The sequence below is a fragment of the Carettochelys insculpta genome, chromosome 22 (assembly GCF_033958435.1).
Source record: "Carettochelys insculpta isolate YL-2023 chromosome 22, ASM3395843v1, whole genome shotgun sequence".
NCBI classification, from domain to species: Eukaryota; Metazoa; Chordata; order Testudines; family Carettochelyidae; genus Carettochelys; species Carettochelys insculpta.
The window spans coordinates 4921825-4928900 of record NC_134158.1 but is presented as its reverse complement, the minus strand read 5'-3'; the positions used below and the strand labels follow the sequence as shown (position 1 = coordinate 4928900).

The 7076-nt window shown below is 69.3% G+C and overlaps 1 pseudogene; it reads right to left on the bottom strand.

Annotated features, from left to right (window-relative positions):
• Positions 1–1396: 1396 nt before the first annotated feature.
• LOC142024635 (E3 ubiquitin-protein ligase TRIM21-like) overlaps positions 1397–7076 on the bottom strand; it is an 84658-nt pseudogene continuing 78978 nt past the window's right edge.

The following is a 7076-nucleotide window of genomic DNA, read 5'->3' as shown; positions in this document are numbered from 1 at the left end:
CCGCCACCGGCTCTGACAGACGCCTGGGGGGGGGGACCTGCCCCTGGCGCCCTGGGGGGCAAACAGCTCTGAGGGGATGGAACGCTGAGGGAAAAGGGCGGGAAAAACCGGTTAGTTCCCGTTCCAGCCGCCAGCGCCCGACCCCCCCCCCTCCCCCCCGCACAGCTGCGCCCAGGGGGGTCCCGGTCAGGTGCTCCGGCTCCATTGGGAGTGCGACAACCCAGTGACCACAACCACAGATGCGGCCATGGACACGTGTTCAACACAACCCCCCAGCGGGTGTGTCCGCAGCGCACGGGGAGCCCGGGGGGAGACCAAGTCCCTTCCCCACACACACAACGTGCCCCTTGAAACCAGCTCTCCGGCCGCCGCTTCCCCCGCTCCCTCGTCCCCACCCGCTCCGGGCTTCAGGGAGAGCCGGGCACAACTGGGCGGGAGCCGCAAAGCGCCAGCGCCGGGAGTCCCGGGATCGCAGGAGCCCCTCGGAGCAGGGCCACGCGGCAGAGGAGCCGCAGGGGACCGGCTCGGACTCGCTCGGCAGGGCTGTCTCCGGTCCCCGCGCCGGCGCCAGCCCGCCCTCGGGGGCAGCACCGGGAGGGGTTTGGCCAGCGCTGGGGGTGGGGATGGGCTGGGCTGGAGCCGGCGGGCGCTTATCCCCTTCTCGGCAGTTATTCCCAGCACGGCTGAGCCAGGGAGGTTCCCCTCTGCTGTGACGCGCGCCCGGTTCCCAGGGATTCGCCCTGCGGCCGCCGGGCCGCGCCGCGTGTCTGGGTTGTGCAGCCGGCTCGGGTCTGTCGCTGCCCACGGGGGGGGGTGGGGCTTTGTCCACCCCTCGGCTCGTCTCTCGTTCTCCCAGGTAGCCGCCGGGCCCGACGGGCAGAAGTCCCAGCGGGGCGGCGTCTCGCCCGGCTCTGCGCTGCCCGAAGGCGAGGCGGGGATAAGGCGCGTCTCTGTGTGTCCCCAGCCCCGCTCGGGAAGAGCCCGGTCTGCACCGCCACTGGCCGCGCTCCTTGGCTCGTGCGCCCCGGGGGCGGGAGCTGCCGAACGGGTCTGCGCACCTCGTGCGCCGAGGCGCGGCGGGACGGGGGGGGTTAGTTATGATCATTTTCAAGGAGCGCGTCCTGGTTTGTTTTGCATCACTTGTAATGTCAGGAGATGGCTGTAAATGGCCGCGCTAGTGGGAGGCCTGGGGAGATCAGACGGGCCGGGGGTGTCGGGTGAGCACGAATGGGCTTTGTAGCTGTGAGCTCGCACATTGGCAGGAAATGTGCCAAGTGCCCGGGCCCCCCCACTGGGCCTCTCCCCTCACTGGGCTCCTCCTGTCCCGCCACTGCAGCCCCCTCCTCACCCCACCCTCAGCATCGACCCGACCCTGCCCCCCACAGCCTGCAGCTGCTCCCCCAGCCCCTTCCTGCCCTCCCCCTCCCAGCTCACAGGCCTGGGCACTGATGCGGGGGGGGGGGCAGGCGGGCGATGCCCCTTAGACGTCCCCATGGGAGCAGGGCTGGGGGCTGCTCAGTGCTGGGAGGGGTCAGTCTGTGCCGCGGGGTCACTGCCAGGGACAGGGATTCCCTGCGGCTGCGCTGGGAGGGGGCAGATTGTCAGGGGAGCCGCGTTTGTCCACCCAGGGTTGAGGCCAGGACAGAAGAAAGGGCGGAGGGGCCCAGAGAAGGTGTGGGTGAAAGTGCAGAGATGGGACCTGTCAGTCACATTGTAAAATGAGACTTCGCCCGCCTCGTAGTGCAGGAAAATCCCCACCCGGCCGGGCCTGGCGCTCACGGGGAAGGGGCTCCAGGGGAAGGTGAGGGCCTCGTATCCCCCGTCCCTCAGACACACGGCCCAGTATCCATCCTCAGGGGTGTGTGACCTGCCCCTTCCTGCGCACAGATCCCCTGCACACCCCCAGGTACCACCCACTCCTGTCTCCCACCTCCACCTCCCAGCAACACCTCCCGCCCGTGAGCCGCTCCGCGCCCAGCACACAGGGACAAGGATCAAATCTCTCAGCGTTGTGGGGCAGGTCCTGGCGGGTGTCTCCGCATCTCACACGTTTCCCATCCTCAGAGAGGACGAGCCGGGGATGAGCCGTGTCTGGATCCAGAGTGACGTCCACTGGGGAGAGTCACAGAGTCAGTGCGGGGGCAGGGCTGGTCCCTGGGGTCGGAGGGAAATGAACCTGCGCCCCAGTGATCGCTCTGGGGGTGTTGTCTGAGGGGAGTCAGGGCCCCTCTGCCTGGGAGGAGACACTGAGGGAGGAGGGCAGGGGAGTAGGGAAGGGGTGAGAAGGTGGCAGGCTCACAGCTGGAGAGGAGAGAGAAGGGGCAGGTGATGGGGAGGTGTGAAGGGAGAGGGGCAGGTGATGGGCACAATGAGGGCAATGGGGGGCAGAGGAGCAGACCCCATAAGCCCTGGGAGGGATGAAGGGGGGTACCGGGGGCTGCAGAGGGTGACGGAAGGGGCAGCAAGGGGCGGGGCTGAGGGCTGTGAGGCGATGGGGAGCTCCCATGGGGCAGGGGACCAAGGGGAGGGACGGGTGCTGGGTGGGGGGGTGAGGGGTAGGGCAGGTGCCAGCACCATGGGGGGCAGGGAATGGGCAGCCCCAGGGCACAGAGTGAGGCAGGCACCCGGGGGCCGAGGGACCGGCCGGGGCAGGGCAGCCCCAGTGGGGGAGGAAGGAAGGAGGAGGGGGGTGCCGGGGGCAGCAGGGGGGAGGGGAGGAGCAGGGGGTGGGGGCAGAACAGGGCGATGGGAGGGGCAGCGCTGGGGCAATTAAGGGGCAGGAGTGGGGGCAGCTCCAGGCCCACAGACAGGAGTGAGGGGCTGGGCTGGGGCGGTGGCCCAGGGACAAGGGGAGGGCAGGAGTCGAGCTGGCCTCTGGGGCACAGAGCAGGAGGGGGAGGGGCGACACCCCAGCACACAGGAGGTGAACAGGGGCAGGGGGAGGAGGAGGCTCCAGGGGAAAGGAGGGGGCAGGGGAAGGAGACAAAGGGGGTGAGCAGGGAGGCAGGTACCAGGGGAAGGGGGAAGAGGGGGGCAGATCTCAGGACACAATAGGGCAGTGAGGGGAGGGGCGGGTGCCAGGAATAGGGAGGTGTGGGGTAGGGGGAGTGAGCAGGAGGGATGGGGGGTGGGGCAGAGGGTCATCTGCAAGGAGGGCAGAGGGGGGAAGGACATGGGCACCAGGGGCCAGAGATGGGGGAGGGAAGGGCCCACGTCGGGGACACAAAGGAGACAAGGGACGAGACACGGGGCAGACAGAGGGGCAAAGGGAAGGGCCGGCACCAGGGGGCAGACGGGACAATGGCTGAGAGGGGGCTCAGGGGGCAGAGGAGCGGTGAACAGAGGGGCTGGCACCAAGGGACCAGAGGGGAGCGGGTGCAGGTGTCAGGGAGGCAGGAGATGAGGGGAGGGTATGGGGAGAACTAAAGGGCAGGGAGCAGAAGGGGGGGTGAGGGGAGGGGCAGGGAGCAGTGGTGGGGGGTGGGAAGAGGAAGAGGATGGCACGGGGGGCAGAGGAGCTGTGGTCTCTGTGGGGGGAGAGTAAAAGGGAGGAGGTGGTTCTGGGGGGCAGAGGGGGAGCTGTAGTCTCTGTGGGGGGAGGGGGAGAGGGAGGAGGCAGTTCTGGGGGGCAGAGGGGAGCTGGGGTCTCTCCGGGGGGAGGGGGAGGCAGTTCTGGGGGGCAGAGGGGAGCTGTGGCCTCTGTGGGGGGAGGGGAAGAGGGAGAGGGAGGAGGCAGTTCTTGGCGGGGCAGAGGGGAGCTGTGGTCTCTGTGGGGGGAGGCGAAGGAGGAGGCAGTTCTTGGGGGGGCAGAGGGGAGCTGTGGTCTCTGTGGGGGGAGGGGGAGAGGAAGGAGGCGGTTCTGGGGGGCAGAGGGGGAGGGGGAAGAGGCAGTTCTGGGGGGGCAGAGGGGAGCTGTGGTCTCTGTGGGGGGAGGGGGAGAGGAAGGAGGCGGTTCTGGGGGGCAGAGGGGGAGGGGGAAGAGGCAGTTCTGGGGGGCAGAGGGGAGCTGTGGTCTCTGTGGGGGGAGGGGGAGAGGGAGGAGGCAGTTCTGGGGGGCAGAGGGGAGCTGTGGTCTCTGTGGGGGGAGGGAGAGAGGGAGGAGGCAGTTCTGGGGGGCAGAGGGGGAGGGGGAAGAGGCAGTTCTGGGGGCAGAGGGGAGCTGTGGTCTCTGTGGGGGGAGGGGGAGAGGGAGGAGGCAGTTCTGGGGGGCAGAGGGGAGCTGTGGTCTCTGTGGGGGGAGGGGGAGAGGGAGGAGGCAGTTCTGGGGGGCAGAGGGGGAGGGGGAAGAGGCAGTTCTGGGGGCAGAGGGGGAGAGGGAGGAGGCAGTTCTGGGGGGCAGAGGGGAGCTGTGGTCTCTGTGGGGGGAGGGGGAGAGGAAGGAGGCAGTTCTGGGGGCAGAGGGGAGCTGTGGTCTCTGTGGGGGGAGGCGAAGGAGGAGGCAGTTCTGGGGGGCAGAGGGGAGCTGTGGTCTCTGTGGGGGGAGGGGGAGAGGGAAGAGGCAGTTCTGGGGGCAGAGGGGAGCTGTGGTCTCTGTGGGGGGAGGGGGAGAGGGAGGAGGCGGTTCTGGGGGGCAGAGGGCAGCTGTGGTCTCTGTGGGGGGAGGGGGAGGGGGAGGAGGCAGTTCAGGGGGGCAGAGGGCAGCTGTGGTCTCTGTGGGGGGAGGGGGAGAGGAAGGAGGCAGTTCTGGGGGCAGAGGGGAGCTGTGGTCTCTGTGGGGGGAGGGGAGAGGGAGGAGGCAGTTCTGGGGGCAGAGGGGAGCTGTGGTCTCTGTGGGGGGAGGGGAGAGGAAGGAGTCAGTTCTGGGGGGCAGAGGGGAGCTGTGGTCTCTGTGGGGGGAGGGGGAGAGGGAGGAGGCGGTTCTGGGCGACGGGGGCGAGGGGCACAAGGCTGGGGGTGCAGTCGGGGGCGACCAGAAGGGCCGGCAGCAGTGGCAGACTCTGGCTGTGGGGTTCAGGCCCCAGCACTAACAGCCCTGCAGGGGTGGGGCTCCAGCTGCTCATTCCCGACCCCTCCCCACACGCTTTGCTGACCCCCACCCCAGGCGCCAGCGCCCAGCCGGAGCTGCAGCTCCCCCCACCCCCCCAGTGCCCGAGTGTCACATGGGCGCCGAGACTCTCTGCCACGGGCCGCACACAAACCCTGGTGGGAAACCAGGAGCCTTGGCCCCAGCCGGACACTGGCGACCCGCCCCCAGCCCGGCGCGGTGCGGAGCTGAGCGGCCCCCGGGGCTCTGCCACGGCCACGGCAGCAGCGGCTGGGAGCCCCCGGCCCTTCTCCATCGCCAGGCCCAGGGCGGCTCCCCCTCTGCTCCCCTCGCTGCAGACAGACGGGGGGAGGCGGGTCCCTGCAGAGCCGGGGTCACTGCTGAGAGCCCCAGGAAAGCTGCCCTGGGCTCCGGTCAGTGGCGCTGACATGGCGGCGGAGACCCTGGTGGAAGCCCTGGGTGACTCCCAGCTCGGTGGGGACGGGGCTCAGCGGGTTCAGCTCCACGCGGGGCAGGAACCGACGGGAGCTGGACTGAGCTCAGGCGCCGGCAGCGGGAAATACGGGAGTCTGGGCCCAGCCTGGGACCCGGCTCACCCACTGACTCCCAGCCCCTCCCTCCAGCAGGGCAGAGGGGTCGGGGCACAGGGAGGAGGCGGCTCTTTGCCCTGGGGCTGGGCTGGGCTCATGGGGCAGCTCTCAGCCCCTCCCTGTGGTGCCCCTGCGGGTCTGGTTTTGCTCCTCCTCCCCCACTGGGGGTATCCCCTCCCCCACCAGCTCTGCCGTCTCCCAGGTGTGGGGCCCTGGGCATGGGGCCAGGAGGGGCTGCAGGGAGGGAGCTGGAGTCACCCACACAGGGTGAACGTCAGTTACCTGCGAATCCTCGGGCTCGTCCGAGTCCTGCAACGACCGGCAGAGGGAGAGGTGAGAATTCCCACCGCAGAGCCCCCGGAGCAGGGCCGTACGCGGCCCCTCCCCGCAGCACCCGGCTCTGCGCCGCCCCCCAACAGAGCAGTTCTGCAGCCTGCGACTCCCCTCGGCCGGTCTGTGCCCCGTTCCCCGGCCGGGCCCCGGGCAGATCCCGGCACACGCCCCAGCCCAGCCCCGGGATTCTCACCTCTCTCTGCAGCCAGCGACTCTGCAAGGAAAGAGAAAAACCCGTCACTGGCCTGGGTCAGGGCCCCTGGGGCTGGAAGTCACAGCTCTGTCCCACACGGCGAGAGGGGCCTGGGACTCAGGACAAGGGACCAGCTCCTCAGAGGCGTTTCGGCTGCCAGCCGCGCACAGAGAGCCCTCGTGTATCGTCAGCTTGGGCCCGAAGGACGAATGACCCGTCCAGTCCAAGGCTGGGCCCCAGACCCATAGGACAGCCGTCTCTTCCGCCAGCCCTGCTCCGTGTGACTGGGCTGGTGCCGTGTAGTGCAGGGCCCTCGGCCTGGGGCTGGATGTCGCCCTGTTTGCAGCAATTCGCTCTCATTTGCCCCTCTCAGCGGTGCCCAGAAGAACTCCAGTGTCACTGCCCCCCGGCCGGCGCAGGCGGGATGGAGGGAGAGTCTCTCCTGGTGCAGCAGGAGGGGGCGGCCGCAGGGGAGGCACCTTCCCTCCACACCCCTGTTCTCGGCCATCCCCGTCTGTATGGGACACCTGCCTTTCTGCTCCGAGCAGTGTCCCTGGGCTCACAGCCCCAGCCCTCCCCAGGAGGGGTCACTGGGGTTTCTCCGGGACTCCAGCCTGACCATCCCACGCGCGCTGGGCTGCGTTTCTCTGGAGGCCGATGTGACCGGGTTTAACCCACCTGCACAAATCCCCCCAGAAAGTCAATTCCCAGCTCCCTCGCTGGGCACCTCCCCCCAGCACGGACCCACTCAGAGCCCAGCCACGCGGCCCCACATTCGCCCCCAGTTCCCAGCCCACAATTCCAGGCCCCAGTTCCAGACCCGGAGCATCGAGCCGCCAGTTAGAGTGAGTGAAATACACAAGAGTTGTGAGCGACCGACGGAGCCGAGAGCATCAGCCCCGGCACGCGCCTGCCTGGGGACAGAGCGGGAGGCGCCCGGGCGCACACATACGGGATTAGCAATTCTCTCCTCAGC